The sequence below is a fragment of the Pseudophryne corroboree genome, chromosome 4 (genome assembly GCF_028390025.1).
Source record: "Pseudophryne corroboree isolate aPseCor3 chromosome 4, aPseCor3.hap2, whole genome shotgun sequence".
Lineage (NCBI taxonomy): Eukaryota > Metazoa > Chordata > Amphibia > Anura > Myobatrachidae > Pseudophryne > Pseudophryne corroboree.
In genome coordinates this window covers 918,826,356-918,843,403 of record NC_086447.1, presented here as the reverse complement: position 1 = coordinate 918,843,403, position 17,048 = coordinate 918,826,356, and the positions used below count along the sequence as shown (strand labels likewise).

General features: G+C 48.9%; 1 protein-coding gene across 1 annotated transcript in view; it reads left to right on the top strand.

Moving 5' to 3' along the window:
- The window catches only part of LOC134910679 (epoxide hydrolase 1-like), a 79,815-nt gene that overhangs the window by 48,665 nt on the left and 14,102 nt on the right, over positions 1-17,048 (top strand). The gene's annotated exons all lie outside the window — the stretch shown is intronic.

The window sequence follows — 17,048 nt, the reverse complement described above, 5'->3', positions numbered from 1 at the left end:
GATACTGGGCAGCCGCTGCACTAGACATTAGGGACACTGGGCACAGGTGGGGGGTTTTACCGCTATAAAACCCCGTTTCTCTAACGTCCTAGTGGATGCTGGGGACTCCGTCAGGACCATGGGGAATAGCGGGCTCCGCAGGAGACAGGGCACATCTAAAAAGCTTTTTAGGTCACATGGTGTGTACTGGCTCCTCCCCCTATGACCCTCCTCCAAGCCTCAGTTAGGTTTTTGTGCCCGTCCGAGAAGGGTGCAAACTGGATGGCTCTCTTAAGGAGCTGTTTAGTAAAGTTTTTTTTTAGGTTTCTAATCAGTGATTCCTGCTGGCGACAGGATCACTGCAACGAGGGACTTAGGGGAGAGACTTGCAACTCACCTGCGTGCAGGAGGATTGAAGTTTTAGGCTACTGGACACTGAGCTCCAGAGGGAGTCGGAACACAGGTCAGCCTGGGGTTCGTCCCGGAGCCGCGCCGCCGATCCCCCTTACAGACGCTGAAGAAAGACGGCGGAACGGAGGTCCGGAAACAGGCGGCAGAAGACTTCACAGTCTTCAGAGAGGTAGCGCACAGCACTGCAGCTGTGCGCCATTGTTGTCACACGGCTCACTGACACGGTCACGGAGGGTGCAGGGCGCTGCTGGGGGCGCCCTGGGCAGCAATATAAATACCTATTTGGCAAATAAATACATCACATATAGCCATTAAGGCTATATGTATGTATTTTAACCCAGGCCAGTTATTAAAAAACCGTGAGGAAAAGCCCGCCGAAAAGGGGGCGGAGCTTATTCTCCTCAGCACACGGCGCCATTTTCCTGATCAGCTCCGCTGGTGAGGAAGGCTCCCACTCTCCCCTGCACTGCACTACAGAAACAGGGTTAAAAGAGAAGGGGGGCATAAATTGGCGATATAATTATATATTAAGAGCGCATATATAGAAACAACACCTTCTAGGGTTGTTATATACATTATAGCGCTTTTGGTGTGTGCTGGAAAACTCTCCCTCTGTCTCCCCAAAGGGCTAGTGGGTCCTGTCCTCTATCAGAGCATTCCCTGTGTGTGTGCTGTATGTCGGTACGTGTGTGTCGACATGTATGAGGAAAATGTTGGTGAGGAGGCGGAGCAAATTGCCTGTAATGTTGATGTCACTCTCTAGGGAGTCGACACCGGAATGGATGGTCTACTTATGGAATTACGTGATAATGTCAACACGCTGCAAGACGGTTGACGACATGAGATGGCCGGCGGACAAATTAGTACCGGTCCAGGCGTCTCAGACACCGTCAGGGGCTTGTAAAAACGCCCATTTACCTCAGTCGGTCGACAGACACAGACATGGACACTGACCTCAGTGTCGACGGTGAAGAAACATACGTAATTTTCCTTTAGGGCCACGAGTTACATGTTAAGGGCAATGAAGGAACTGTTACATATTTCTGATACTACAAGTACCACAAATAAGGGTATTTTGTAGGGTGTGAATAAACTACTTGTAGTTTTGCCTGAATCAGATAAATTAAATGAAGTGTGTGATGATACGTGGGGTTCCTCCGATAGAAAGTTATGGGCGGTATACCCTTTCCCGCCAGAAGTAAGGGCGAGTTGGGAAACACACCTTAGGGTGGATAAGGCGCTCACACGCTTATAAAAACAGGGCGTTACCGTCTCTAGATACGGCCGCCCTCAAGAAGCCAGCTGATAGGAAGCTGAAAAATATCATGACAGTATATACACACATACTGGTGTTATACTACGACCAGCAATCGCCTCAGCCTGGAGGTGCAGCGCTGAGGGGGCTTGGTCGGATTTCCTGACTGAAAATTTTGATACCCTTGACAGGGACAAGATTTTATTGACTATAGAGCATTTTAAGGATGCATTTCTATATATGCGTGATGCGCAGAGGGATATTTACATTCTGGCATCAAGAGTAAATGTGATGTACATATCTGCCAGACGAAGACACGACGGTGGTCAGGTGAGGCAGATTCCAGACGGCATGTGGAAGTATTGCCGTATAAAGGGGCGGTCCATCGGACCTGGTGGCCATGGCAACAGCTGAAAAATCCACTTTTTGTTACCCCGAATCACATATCGGCAAAAAAGGACACAGTCTTTTCAGTCTCAGTCCTTTCGTCTCCATACGGGCAGGCGGGCAAAGGCCAGTCATATCTGCCCAGGGGTAGAGGAAAGGGAAGAAGACTGCAGCAAGCAGCCCATTCCCAGGAACAGAAGCCCCTCACAGCTTCTGCCAAGTCCGCAGCATAACGCTGGGGCCGTACAAGCGGACTCAGGTGCGGTAGGGGGTCATCTCAAGAGTTTCAGTACGCAGGGGGCTCACTCGCAAGGGAGCTCCGGGATCCTACATGTAGTATCCCAGGTGTACATTGGAAATTCGAGACATCTTCCCCTCACACAATTCACAGGCTGTATTCCCAGCAGGTGATAATCAAAGTACCCCTCTTACAACATGGAAGGGGGTAGTATTCCACACTATATTGTGGTACCGAAGCCAGACGGCTCGGTGAGATCTGAAATATTTGAACACTTACATACAAGCGTTCAAATCAAGATGGAGTCACTCAGGGCAGTGATAGCAAACCAGGAAGAAGGGGACGATATGGTGTCACTGGATATCAGGGACGCTTACCTACAGGTCCAAATTTGCCCTTCTCACCAAGGGTACTTCAGGTTCCTGGTACAGAACTGTCACTATCAGTTCAGACGCTGCCGTTTGGGTTGTCCACGGCGCCCCGGGTCTTTACCAAGGTAATGGCCGGAATGATGATTTTTCTTAAAAGGAAACATGGACGCTTTCCTGATAAGGGCAAGGTCCAGAGAACAGTTGGAGGTCGGAGTAGCACTATCTTAAGTAGTTCTACGACAGCACGAGTGGATTCTAAATATTCCAAAATCGCAGCTTTTTCCGATGACACGTCTACTGTTCATAGGGATGATTCTGGACACAGTCCAGAAAAACGTGTTTCTCCCAGTGGAGAAAGCCAGGGAGTTATCCGAGCTAATCGGGATCCTCCTAAAACCAGGAAAAGTGTCAGTGCATCATTGCACAAGAGTCCTGGTAAAAATGGTGGCTTATTACGAAGCAATTCCATTCGGCAGATTTCCCGCAAGAACTCGTCGGTGGGATCTGCTGGACAAATGGTCCGGATCGCATCCTCAGATGCATCAGCGGATAACCCTATATCCAAGGACAAGGGTGTCTCTCCTGTGGTGATTACAGAGTGCTCATCTTCTAGAGGGCCGCAGATTTGGCATTCAGGATTGGATGCCGGTGACCACGGAGGCCAGCCTGAGAGGCTGGAGAACAGTCACACAGGGAAAAAATTTCCAGGGAAGTGTGATTAAGTCTGGAGAATTCTCTCTGCATAAATAAGCTTAGAGCAAATTTATAAGGCTCTAAACTTAGCAAGACCTCTGCTTCAAGGTCAGCCGGTATTGATCCAGTGGGATAACATCACGGCAGTCGCCCACGTAAACAGAAAGGGCGGCACAAGAAGCAAGAGGGCAGTGACAAAACTGCAAGGATTTTTCGCTAGGCGGAAAATCATGTGATAGCACTGTCAGCAGTGTTCTTTCCGGGAGTGGACGACTGGGAAGCAGACTTCCTCAGCAGGCATGACCTCCACCCGGGAGAGTGGAAACTTCATAGGGAAGTTTTTCAGCATGATTGTGGACCGTTGGCAAAGACCAAAGGTGGACATGATGGCGTCCCGCCCGAAAAACGGGACAGGTATTCCGCCAGGTCATGAGACCTTCAGGCGATAGCTGTGGATGTTCTGGTAACACCGTGGGTGTACCAGTCAGTGTATGTGTTCCCTCCTCTGTTTCTCATAACCAAGGTATTGAGAATTATAAGACATAGAGGAGTATGAACTATACTAGTGGCTCCGGATGGGCCAAGAGGGACTTGGTACCCGGAGCTTCAAGAGATGCTCACAGAGGACTAAGGGCCTGGGGAGCTAAGAAGGGACTTGCTTCAGCAAGTACCATGTCTTTTCCAAGAATTACCGCGGCTGCGTTTGACGGCATGGCGGTTGAATGCCGGATCCTGAAGGGAAAAGGCATTCCATAAGAGGTCATACCTACCTTGGTCAAAGCCAGGAAGGAGGTGACCGCACAACGTCATCACCACATGTGGTGAAAATATGTTGCGTGGGTAAGGCCAGAAAGGCTCCACGAAGGAAATTCAACTAGGTCGATTCTGCACTTCCTGAAAACAGGAGTGTTTTGAGCCTCAAATTGGGTTTCATTAAGATTTAAATTTCGGCCCTGTAGATTTTCTTCCAAAAAAAAAAAAAAAAAAAATTGACTTCAGTTCCTGAAGTACAGATTGAAAGGGTGTATTGCATATACAGTTCTTTTGTGCCTCTAGGGGCACCGTGAGATCTCAACATAGTGTTGGGATTCCTTAAAATCATATTGGTTTGAACCGCTCAAATCTGTGGATTTGAAATATCTCACATGGAAAGTGACCATGCTGTTGACCAATATCTCACATGGAAAGTGACCATGTTGTTAGCCCTGGCCTCGGCCAGGCGATTGTCAGAATGGGCGGCTTTGTTTTACAAAAGCCCATATTAAAATTTTCCATTTGAACAGGGCAGAACTGGGACTCGTCTCCAGTGTCTTCCTAAAGGGGTGTCAGCGTTTTCACCTGAAACAACCTATGGTGGTGCCTGCGGCTACTGGGAACTTGGAGGACTCCAAGTTACTAGACGTTGTCAGGGCCCTAAAGATATATATATATATATGTTAGGACGGCTGGAGTCAGAAAGTCTGACTTGCTGTTTATATTGTATGCACCCAACAAGCTGGGTGCTCCTGCTTCTAAGCAGTCTATTGCACGCTAGATTTGTAGTACAATTCAGCTTGCACATTCTGTGGCAGGCCTGTCACAGCCGAAATATGTAGATGCCCATTCCACAAGGAAGGTGGCTTCATCCTGGGCGGCTGCCCGAGGAGTCTCGGCATTATAACTTTGCCGAGCAGCTACGTGGTCAGGGGAGAACACGTTTGTAAAATTTTACAAATTTGATACTCTGGCTAAAGAGGACCTGGAGTTCTCTCATTCGGTGCTGCAGAGTCATCCGCACTCTCCCGCCCGTTTGGGAGCTTTGGTATAATCCCCATGGTCCTGACGGAGTCCCCAGCATCCACTAGGACGTTAGAGAAAATAAGAATTTACTTACCGATAATTCTATTTCTCGTAGTCCGTAGTGGATGCTGGGCGCCCATCCCAAGTGCGGATTGTCTGCATTACTTGTACATAGTTATTGTTACAAAAATCGGGTTATTATTGTTGTGAGCCATCTTTTCAGAGGCTCCTCTGTTATCATACTGTTAACTGGGTTCAGATCACAAGTTGTACGGTGTGATTGGTGTGGCTGGTATGAGTCTTACCTGGGATTCAAGATCCTTCCTTATTGTGTACGCTCGTCCGGGCACAGTACCTAACTGAGGCTTGGAGGAGGGTCATAGGGGGAGGAGCCAGTACACACCATGTGACCTAAAAAGCTTTTTAGATGTGCCCTGTCTCCTGCAGAGCCCGCTATTCCCCATGGTCCTGACGGAGTCCCCAGCATCCACTACGGACTACGAGAAATAGAATTATCGGTAAGTAAATTCTTATTTTTTTTTTTATGGCCTGCAAGCGCCCGGTGGGGATGTCAGCAGGGGAAGAATGCCTTGCCTGTAGCCCCTCCCACAGCCCCAGGGCGCCAATTCTGTGAATGTTCCCGCCCTGGAGCTGCATATCGCTCCCTCATTCCCTGTCAGTCGCCATCACAACAGAGCTGAGCTGTTCCTGAGACTGTTGGGGCAAATCCTTCTCTGTAAAGCCGCCTGATCACCAGCGCAGTGCATTTTACAGGACACTTAAGTGTTCTACCTGTTACTGGGACAGTATTAGTTAAGAAAGAGTGCATACATTCTGGGTTGTGTGGTACAAACACCCTGTGATATACATCCAGTGTTTACTGTGCTTTGTTATATCTATTGTTGACACATATAGCTATACTGAGTATTACTTTGTATTGCTAGTCCAGTGCAGTTTTATGGTGCATAATTTCTGCATGGTACGCTTGTGACTATATAGGTGTGTGTGCATGTAGCTGCTGCGTGGCTGCCTTATTGGGTATTTCACTCAGCGTGCTATTCCTATATTCCATAACCTGTGGGTGCTGAGTGTATCAGGTTTTCTGTATAATATAGGATTTTTTTCACAAGATATACTTGCTGTGTATTTTTACTTGTGATTTTATAGTCACCCTATATATCTCTCGGATTCCCGTTGATTGTGCTGCCACAATCACATTTCACGGGGAGTTCTTGCTAGGTATATCGCTGATACGAATTGTACCAGGTTGCCCAATATTGTGCTTACTATTATGTCACCTACAAGAGGTAATGGAGCTGGGGCTTCTCCCACACTGCGTGGTGATGATGCTGCAGACATCTTGGAGGAAAATTTGGCAGCAGAGAGTTCAGGTTCAGGGAGTTCCTTACCCCCCCAGTGGGTCCGTAGCACCGGGGGCAACAAATGACCCACCTTGGGCTACCTTTTCCGCGCTATTAAACACGCTTGTAACTAAATTGGCGCCCCCTGTGGGACCACCTGTGCCAATGCAGCAGTTTATGGTCCCTGCTATTAATCCGCCATGGGCAGATCAAATCTCTACTCAGTTACAGCATTTGAACCGGTCTCTCGCTCGCCTAAGACTAAGTCATCTTTTAAAAGGGCCATTACCTCCTCCCAATCCACTGCTATCCTGGACACGTCCTCTGAGGAGGATGGTGCATATACTGACCACACAGACACTGACTCAGATGCTTCTGATGGGGAGGAGAAAGTCAATGGTGGATGTCCCTGATCTGATTGAGGCAATTAGGCTCATTCTTCAGGTGTCTGATGATCCTGAGCCTGAGGCTGTCTCTAAAAATCCGGATAGGTTTAAATGTAAGAAGCTGGTTAAACAGGTTTTACCTCATTCTCAACAGCTGGCTGACATACGTCAGGAATCATGGGAAAATCCGGGGACAAAATTCACACCAAATTAGAGACTGTTGGCTTGCTATCCTCTCCCTGTGGAGCTATGTAAGAATTGGAAACTCCTCCGCCTGTAGTTTCTCATGTGGCGCGCATGGTAGTTTCCTCTGCTCTGCCAGTAACTACCATCGCCTCTCTGAAGGAACCGATGGATGGACGTGTGGAGGGTTGTTTGAAAGCAATTTACACCCTAACGGAGGCTGTGCATAGGCCAACCATTGCAGCAACATGGGCTGCTGAAGCTATTGAGGCGTGGGCTCAGGAGCTTGAGGCGGAGCTGCCTTCCAATGCATCTGAGCATACTCTACAATGTCTCTCTTATATTACTATGTCTTCTCTGTACCTTAAGGAGGCGGCTTCCGATGCCAGCGTGCTGGTGGCCAAGGCTGCTACTACGTGCGTCTTGGCCAGACGTATCCTTTGGTTGAGATCGTGGTCGGTGGATATGGATTCCAAGAAAACCCTGGAGGTGCTTCCTTTCAAGGGAGACATTCTCTTTGGAGAAGACCTCAATAAGATTGTGGCTGATCTGGCTACTGCTAAAACAGCTTGCCTACCTAGTATGGCTCCTTCCACGCAGAAGGCTAAAAGTACTTTCCCTTGGCCCGTTCGCCCTCCAGGTAAAGCAAAAGGTCAAGGGTACCCAAAGCAAGCTCGTGCTTCCAGACCTGCAAAGCCCAGACCGAAGCGTGCCTGGGCTGCCCATCAGCCTGCTTCCAAAACTGACAAGCCTGCCGCATGACGGGGCGGGCCTCCCTCTGGAGGATCCCAGGGTGGGGGGCCAACTTCTAGGTTTTGCCCAGGAATGGTCAAGACCACTTCAGATACCTGGGTAAAGGAAGTTGTCACTCGAGGTTACGCAGTACCCTTCAAGAATCGTCCCCCTCATCGATTTTGCCTGACAGATGTGTCTCTGGACCCGGCAAAAGCAAACACTTTGCACTCGGTGGTACATTCCCTCCTGACCACAGAAGTGGTAGTACGGGTGCCTCTAGCTCAGAGGGGCAAGGGGTACCATTCACCGCTGTTTCTAGTCCCGAAACCGAACTGGTCCCCATGGCCCATTCTTAATCTGAAGTCCTTGAATAAGCATGTGCGGGTCTCCAAGTTTCGTATGGAAACTCTGCGCTCTATTGTTCTGGCCTTGGAGACTGGGGACTATATGGTCTCCCTGGACATACAGGATGCCTACCTGCATATTCCTATTGCAGTGTCTCATCAGTAGTACCCGAGGTTTGCGGTGGGCAACCTTCATTACCAATTTTGGGAGTTACTCTTTGGTTTGACAACGGCTCCCCGAGTTATCACCAAAGTTATGGCGGTCATGACGGCTACACTCTGCCGCCAAGGGGTCAGGATCCTACCGTACTTGGACGATTTGTTGATCCTGGCAAATTCCCCAGAACTTCTCCTGTGTCATCTCGATTTGACGGTGCAGTGCAAGAAAGCCCACGGGTGGCTGATCAGCTGGAAGACATCCTCCCTGGTTCCTGCTCGGAGCATGTTACATCTGGGAGCGTTATTGGACACTTGCACCCAACGGTTATTCTTGTCTCAGGAGAAAGTCCTGAAGCTTCAGGACAGGATTCGATGCTTCCTATCTCGCCTGCAAGTGTCGATACATACGGCAATGCAAGTGCTAGGTCTCATGGTGTCTGCTTTCGCCCTCTGCAGAAGTTAATTCTGACCAAGTGGGACGGCCTGCCTCACCGGATCAGATCTCATATGATCTCCTTGTCTCCGGAGGTCCATCTGTCACTGAGTTGGTGGCTTCAGCACCAACTATTAAGCAGGGGTCGTCCCTTCTGGATATCCAACTGGGTCCTCCTGACGACGGATGCCAGTCTGAGAGGTTGGGGTGCGGTATTGGAACAACACTCTCTTCAGGGTCGGTGGACCTAGGAGGAGTCTCTATTCCCGATAAATATTCTTGAACTGCGGCCATTGTTCAGTGCGTTGACAATGGCCCAGCATCTGCTACAGAAAAGACCTGTAAAAGTACAATCGGACAACGCCACCACTGTGGTGTACATAAATCATCAAGGCGGCACTCGAAGCCGCATGGCAATGAGTGAAGTTTCACGGATTCTTCAGTGGGCAGAACACCATCTGCCGGCCATATCCGCAGTATTCATTCCGGGGGTCCTAAACTGGGAAGCGGACTTTCTCAGTCATCAGGATGTACACGCCGGAGAATGGAGCCTCCATCCAGAGGTGTTTCAACTTCTCGTGGACAAGTGGGGCCTTTCAGATGTAGACCTGATGGCGTCTCAACACAATCACAAGGTTCCGGTCTTCGGAGCAAGGACAAGGGATCCTCAAGCAGCGTTCGTGGATGCTCTGTCAATTCCATGAAACTTTCGGCTGCCATATGTGTACCCTCCGGTGTCACTCCTGCCCAGAGTAATACGGAAGTTCAAGCAAGAAGGAGGAAACCTACTTCTAGTCGCTCCAGTGTGGCCCAGACGGCACTGGTTCTCCGATCTACAAGGCCTCTGGCTAGATCATCCCCTTCTACTTCCACAACGACCAGACCTACTCGTTAAGGGCCCATGTGTTTACCAGGACTTGGCCCGTCTGGCTTTGACGGCATGGCTCTTGAAGCTTCCGTCCTGAGGGCCAAGGGTTTTTCTGAGGCGCTTATTGAAGACCCGTAAGCCGGTTTCTGCTCGGATTTACCATAGGGTCTGGAATGCTTACTTTACTTGGTGTGCATCTCGCAATCATGACGTTTTCAAGTTTAGCACGGCCAAACTATTGGCCTTACTGCAACAGGGCCTGGACTTAGGCCTGCGTCTGGCCTACCTCAAGGTTCACATTTCTGCTTTGTCGGTTTGGTTTCAGAGAAAGATTGCTGCCCTTCCGGATGTTCATACATTTACTCAGGGCGTGTTGCGGATTCAGCCTTCTTATGTACCTCATGTGGCCCCTTGGGATCTGTCTGTGGTACTGGAGGCCTTGCAAGAGTATCCATTTGAACCTCTTGCCTCTGCTGACCTTAAGTGGCTTTCCCTTAAGGTGCTGTTTTTGCTGGTTATTGCTTCAGCTAGAAGGGTCTCGGACTTTGGTGCCTTATCCTGTAAGTCCCCCCCCATTTGATTTTTCATCGTGACCGGGCGGTCCTTAAAACGCGTTCAGGTTTTTTACCCAAGGTGGTGTCTTCCTTCCAACTTAACCAGGAGATTGTGGTTCCGGCCTTTAATTCTCCCGAGTTGTCTCCCAAAGAACGGTCTTTGGATGTGGTATGGGCTCTCCGTATCTATGTGAAGAGAACATCCTCCATTAGGAAATCTGATTCTCTTTGTACGGTTTGATTTTCACAAACGTGGCTGGCCTGCTTTCAAGCAGACCCTGGCCAGGTGGATTAGAATGGTGATTGCACATGCTTATGTACAGGCTGGACGTCCAGCTCCTGCTACCATTAAAGCCCATTCTAATCTGTCGGTAGGACCTTCTTGGGTGGCCCACTGTGGTGCAACCCTTGAATAATTGTGCAAGGTGGCTACGTGGTCCTCAGGGAACATGTTTATAAGTTTCTATGCCTTTGATACTTCCGCCTCCCAGGATGCTTCCTTTGGACGCCGGGTTCTTGTGCCCGCTACAGTGCGTCCCCTCCCATAAGGAACTGCTTTAGGACATCCCCGATGTTAATCCTTGTGGAGCCCAGTTTACCCCGCAGCAGAAAACGAGATTTATGATAAGAACTTACCTTTGTTAAATCTCTTTCTGCAAGGTACACTGGGCTCTACCGGGCGCCCACCCTCACGCATTTGGCTTCTTTGAGTTGGTGTGGCATAGCCGCTGACACCCTCTCCTGTGGTGAGTGTGTGGTGTAATTGGCTACGAGCGATTGTCGTCTCCAGTACCTGCTACTGCATTGGGCTGGTTAACGAAACTGAGCTCCTGTGCACGGAGGCGGGATTATAGAGGAGGCGGCGCTGTGCATCTTGGGAACAGTCAAAGCTTTGAGCCTGTTGGTGCCTCGGATCAAGATCCTACTCTACAACCCGATGTTAATTCTTGTGGAGCCCAGTGTGCCACGCAGAATGAGATTACCATATATCTAATTTTTTTTCAACTTTTGCTTGGTTTACCATCCACATGGGCTACGATTGAGAATGGTATCCTTGATGGTGAGTGAAGTGAGCCCACAAGGGTGTACGTTGCCACTAATTGGGGTCACAGGTGATGAAACATCCAAAATAACACAAAACAAAAAACTTGATATTCAGGATCTGTACTTGGTGCTAGAGGGCAGAGCCGGCGGGCTTTCATGCTACCCGTTATACGGAGTATGTCAAATCGAGAACCGCACAAGACAATATGGAATGTTGGTGTTATCGGTGCAGCCTTTCTGGTACATTATATACCGCACTCACATTATACTGACTATTAACTAGCAGCCTGATTGGTCGATACTGTATCACTCTCTCCAAGACTTGATAAATATCCTCCTCAGACTCTTACAGAGATCTCTGTCCAGCTCTGATACTACAAAGACATGTTGATACCATTAATCCTCAATTACTCAGTACCCCAACAGGCCATGTTTTCAGGACCACAGAGATCCACGCATGGTTGCCGGCTGCCTTTATATGCCTTTAACCAAAGATGGGTCCAAAAAAGAGAATGTAGTTTACGTTTCCTAGTTAGGAGGCGGAATGCGTTACTAAATACCTGGCCACTTGTATCTCCGACCAGTGCGGGTGTTTTGTCCTGTTGCACAATCTGTCTCCTCTGTAATCGCAGCCGGTTCCCAGAGGCCGTGACCCTTGTTCTGGCTTATGTTTGATTACTGAGATTATGATAGATACATGAGCTGTGACTGGTTGTATTATATTACACGTGTCCGCTAAGTGACCTCGCTTGTTGGGAACATTCGGCATTGTAGTATAATGGGAAATCCAGCTGTGCGCAGCGTGTCCCATTCATTAACTAGTCTGTCTTAGAAATGTTTATATTTATTTACAGTAATTTATATAGAAGGAACCATCGGTGGTCGCCGTGCATGCGTCGTCAGTAGACTGCACATGTGCAGAAGTCCGGATTTACTCCGAACACATCGCAGGGACGGTCTCCCTCTCCCTGCGGATATAGAGAAATACATCTGGGCAGAACAATCTCATACCGCAGTGCGATTTTGGGTGCTAATATCGCGGCCGGATCGTATTGGGTATGCGATTATTGATAAATACGCCTCTTTATCCTTTAACCCACGAGTAGAATTGGAACAGCTCCCTGTGAGCCTAGCTGCGTTCTTTTAAAGGGTTAATTGTAAATATCTGAGTGAACCGCAAGTTCCGATGACGCAGACTGTGCGCTGACGGAACACATACATAGAATCGGAGGTCAGGCTCTTTCACCTCAATGCAAATTGGTTGCTAAATGGAACTTTGATCCATTTCCTAATGACATCTGCTCTTGTTAAGGACAATTATTAATGAACTAGCGGGCAGTACGCCAAGTCAGTCACTGGCTGTGTATGTGTGTGTGTGTATATAGTACCTTTTTGTGTGTGTGTGTGTGTGTGTGTGTGTGTGTGTCTACTCGTAATCTGCTCCAGTCACTTACATACACACCATTATTTCACAGATTAACTATTGTGTGCCCAGGGGGCTCATTGCATAGACCAGTGGTTTCCAAACGTTTTTGAATCACGGCGCCCTAGAATATCAGAATTTTTTTTCACGGCACCCCTAGGCCAAAAATTTCTTATTGAGAAATTTAGAAAGAAATATTACATTAAGTAGATGGCGTTTATATGTCATCCTTAGGGTCAGTTGTGTGGTGAGGGACAAGATTTGCTTCTGTTTGGCCACATATTTTATGACTGGCAGCCACCAGCACTGGTTTTGCCTATTATATTGACCATGAATAGTTTTAATTGGTCCTGGACCACCAACCCAGGGCACCCCTGCAAGTGTCCCGAGGCACCCCAGGGAGCCACGCCACACAGTTTGGGAACCTCTGGCATAGACTGTAGGGCGCAGATAGGCAGCGATTGGCTGTTTCTCACACAAAGGCTATGCAGAATACATTCCTAACATGAAAACATTTATCAGTAACTTGTTTTTTTGTAACTACCACTAATTCTCTTACCTCCCGATATGTTAGGCAGATGAAATGTGACTTATGTATTCTGCAGGTGGGAAATAGGGAATTCTAATTACGTCATTTTCCTAAGGGGATGAAAAGGGGGTACAAAATGACGGCATTACCGATGCGTGCCTTGTGTTGCGTGAACGATAACGCCCAAATGGACCAAAATTTGGATTGTGCCTCCAGTGGGTAGAATTTAATAAACCACAAAAATGGTCCTGTCACTTTTCTCTAACGTCCTAGAGGATGCTGGGACTCCGTAAGGACTATGGGGATAGACTGGCTCCGCAGGAGACGTGGGCACTTTAAGAAAGACTTTAGGCTCTGGGTGTGCACTGGCTCCTCCCTCTATGCCCCTCCTCCATACCTCAGTTTGATACTGTGCCCAGAGGCAGATGGGTGCACTGCAGGGAGCTCTCCTGAGTTTCCTGTAAGAAAGTATTTTGGTTAGGTTTTTTATTTTCAGGGAGCACTGCTGGCAACAGACCCCCTGCATCGATGGACTGAGGGGAGAGAAGCAGCCCTACTTCTCCGAGTTTCAAGGTCCTGTTTCTTAGGCTACTGGACACCATTAGCTCCAGAGGGATTGGTACGCAGGTTTCATCCTCACCGTCCGTCCCAGAGCCGCGCCGCCGTCCTCCTTGCAGAGCCAGAAGATAGAAGCCGGGTGAGTATGAGAAGAAAGAAGACTTCAGAGGCGGCAGAAGACGTCTGATCTTCATAGAGGTAACGCACAGTGGTGAAACTGTGCACCATTGCTCCCGTTCACCTCACACACTCCGGTCACTGTAAGGGCGCAGGGGGGGGCGCCCTGGGCAGCAGTATAAACCTCTCCTATGGCAAAAGCATATATATACATGTACAGCTGGGCACTGTACATGTATATAAAGAGCCATGTTTTGATAGATTTTGAGCGGGACAGAAGCCCGCCGCCGAGGGGCGGGGCTTCTTCCTCATCACTCACCAGCGCCATTTTCTCCACAGCACAGCGCTAAGAGGAAGCTCCACGGACTCTCCCCTGCTTACTGACGGTGACGGTGGGTTTTTCAAGAGGGGGGGCGGGACACATAATTGGCGTGTATAAAGTTATAACAGCGCTACTGCGTAAAACGTTCTGTGTTTTTTCCTGGGTCATATAGCGCTGGGGTGTGTGCTGGCATACTCTCTCTCTCTCTGTCTCTCCAAAGGGCCTGGTGGGGAACCTGTCTTCAGAAAGGAGCTTCCCTGTGTGTGGGGGGTGTGTCCGTACGCGTGTGTCGACATGTATGAGGTTGAAGGCTCACCTAAGGAGGAGGGGGAGAGTATGAATGCAAGGTCTCCGTCGGCAGCGCCGACACCTGACTGGATGGATATGTGGAATGTCTTAAGTGCTAATGTGAATTTATTGCACAAAAGATTAGACAAAGCTGAGGCTAGGGAACAGTCAGGAAGTCAAACCATGCCTGTCCCAATGTCACCGAGTCCTTCGGGGTCTCAGAAGCGCACACTATCCCAAATATTTGACACAGATACCGACACGGATTCAGACTTCAGTGTCGACTACGATGATGCAAAATTACAGCCAAAAGTGGCTAAGGGTATTCGATATATGATTATTGCAATAAAAGAGGTTTTGCATATCACAGAGGAACCCCCTGTCCCTGACACGAGGGTACACATGTATAAAGAGAAAAAGCCTGAGGTCACCTTTCCATCCTCGTATGAGCTAAAAGAATTATGCAAAAAGGCTTGGGAAACCCCAGACAAGAGACTGCAGGTTCCCAAAAGGATTCTTATGGCGTATCCTTTCCCGCAAAAGGATAGGATACGATGGGAATCCTCTCCTAAGGTGGACAAGGCATTGACACGCTTATCAAAAAAGATAGCGCTGCCATCCCAAGATACGGCTACCCGCAAGGATGCTGCTGATCGCAAGCAGGAGGTTACCATGAAGTCCATTTACACACATTCTGGTACAATACTTAGACCGGCAATGGCGTCGGCCTGGATTTGTAGTGCTGTGGCTGCATGGACTGATTACTTATCAGCGGAGATTGAGACCCTAGATAAGGATACCATTTTAATGACCCTAGGGCATATAAAAGATGCTGTATTATATATGAGGGATGCTCAAAGAGATGTTTGTTTACTAAGTTCCAGAATAAACGCTATGTCTGTTTCCGCTAGGCGAGTCGGGATGCCGACTCGAAGAGGCATATGTAGTTTTTGCCTTACAAAGGTGAGGAGTTATTTGGAGAAGGCCTCTCGGACCTCGTCTCCACAGCTACGGCAGGTAAATCGAATTTCTTGCCTTATGTTCCCTCACAGCCTAAGAAAGCGCCTCATTATCAAATGCAGTCCTTTTGTTCGAATAAAAGCAAAAAAAGTACGTGGATCGTCCTTTCTTGCCAGAGGTAAGGGCAGAGGAAAAAAGCTGCACACAGCTAGTTCCCAGTAACAGAAATCCTTCCCGGCCTCTGAAAAATCCACCGCATGACGCTGGGGCTCCCCTGAGGGAGTCCGCTCCAGTGGGGGCACGTCTTCGACTTTTCAGCCACATCTGGGTTCTCTCACAGGTGGATCTCTGGGCAATAGAAATTGTTTCTCAGGGATACAAGCTGAAATTCGAAGAGGTCCCCCCTCGCCAGTTTTTCAAATCTGCTCTGCCAGCTTCTCCCTCAGAGAGGGAGTTAGTGTTAAATGCAATTCAAAAATTGTATCTTCAACAGGTGGTGGTCAAGGTTCCCCTACTGCAACAGGGGAGGGGATATTACTCAACCCTGTTTGTGGTCCTGAAACCGGACGGTTCGGTCAGACCCATTTTGAATTTAAAATCCCTGAACCTATACTTGAAAAAGTTGAAGATGGAGTCGCTCAGAGCGGTCATCGCCAGCCTGGACTGGGGGGATTTTATGGTTTCCCTAGACATAAAGGATGCGTACCTTCATGTTCCAATATTTCCACCTCATCCGGCGTTCCTGAGATTTGCTGTACAGGATTGTCATTACCAATTTCAGACGTTGCCGTTTGGGCTTTCCACGGCCCCGAGGATTTTCACCAAGGTACTGGCGGAAATGATGGTGCTCCTGCGCAAGCGAGGTGTCACAATTATCTCATACTTGGACGATCTCCTCATAAAAGCGAGATCTCGGGAAAAGTTACTGGACAGCATGTCTTTTTCATTGAAGGTGTTACAGCAACACGGCTGGATTCTCAATATCCCGAAGTCGCAGCTGGTTCCTACCACGCGTCTGACCTTCTTGGGCTTGATTCTGGACACAGACCAGAAAAGGGTTTTTCTTCCGACGGAAAAAGCTCAGGAACTCATGACTCTGGTCAGGAACCTATTGAAGCCAAAACGGGTGTCAGTGCATCACTGCACTCGAGTCCTGGGGAAAATGGTGGCATCATACAAAGCCATTCCCTTCGGCAGGTTCCATGCGAGAACCTTCCAATGGGACCTGCTGGACAAGTGGTCCGGGTCACATCTACATATGCATCGGCGGATCACCCTGTCCCCCAGAGCCAGGGTATCTCTCCTGTGGTGGCTGCAGAGTGCTCACCTCCTAGAGGGCCGCAGGTTCGGCATTCAGGACTGGATCCTGGTGACCACGGACGCAAGCCTCCGAGGTTGGGGAGCAGTCACACAGGGAAGAAATATCCAAGGTCTTTGGTCAAGTCTAGAGACTTGTCTCCACATCAACGTCCTGGAGTTGAGGGCCATATACAACGCCCTAAGTCAAGCGGAGGCATTACTTCGCGACAAACCAGTTCCGATTCAGTCAGACAATGTCACCGCAGTGGCTCATGTAAACCGCCAAGGAGGTACAAGGAGCAGGGTGGCAATGGCGGAAGCCACCAGGATTCTTCGCTGGGCGGAGAATCATGTCCGCGCACTGTCAGCAGT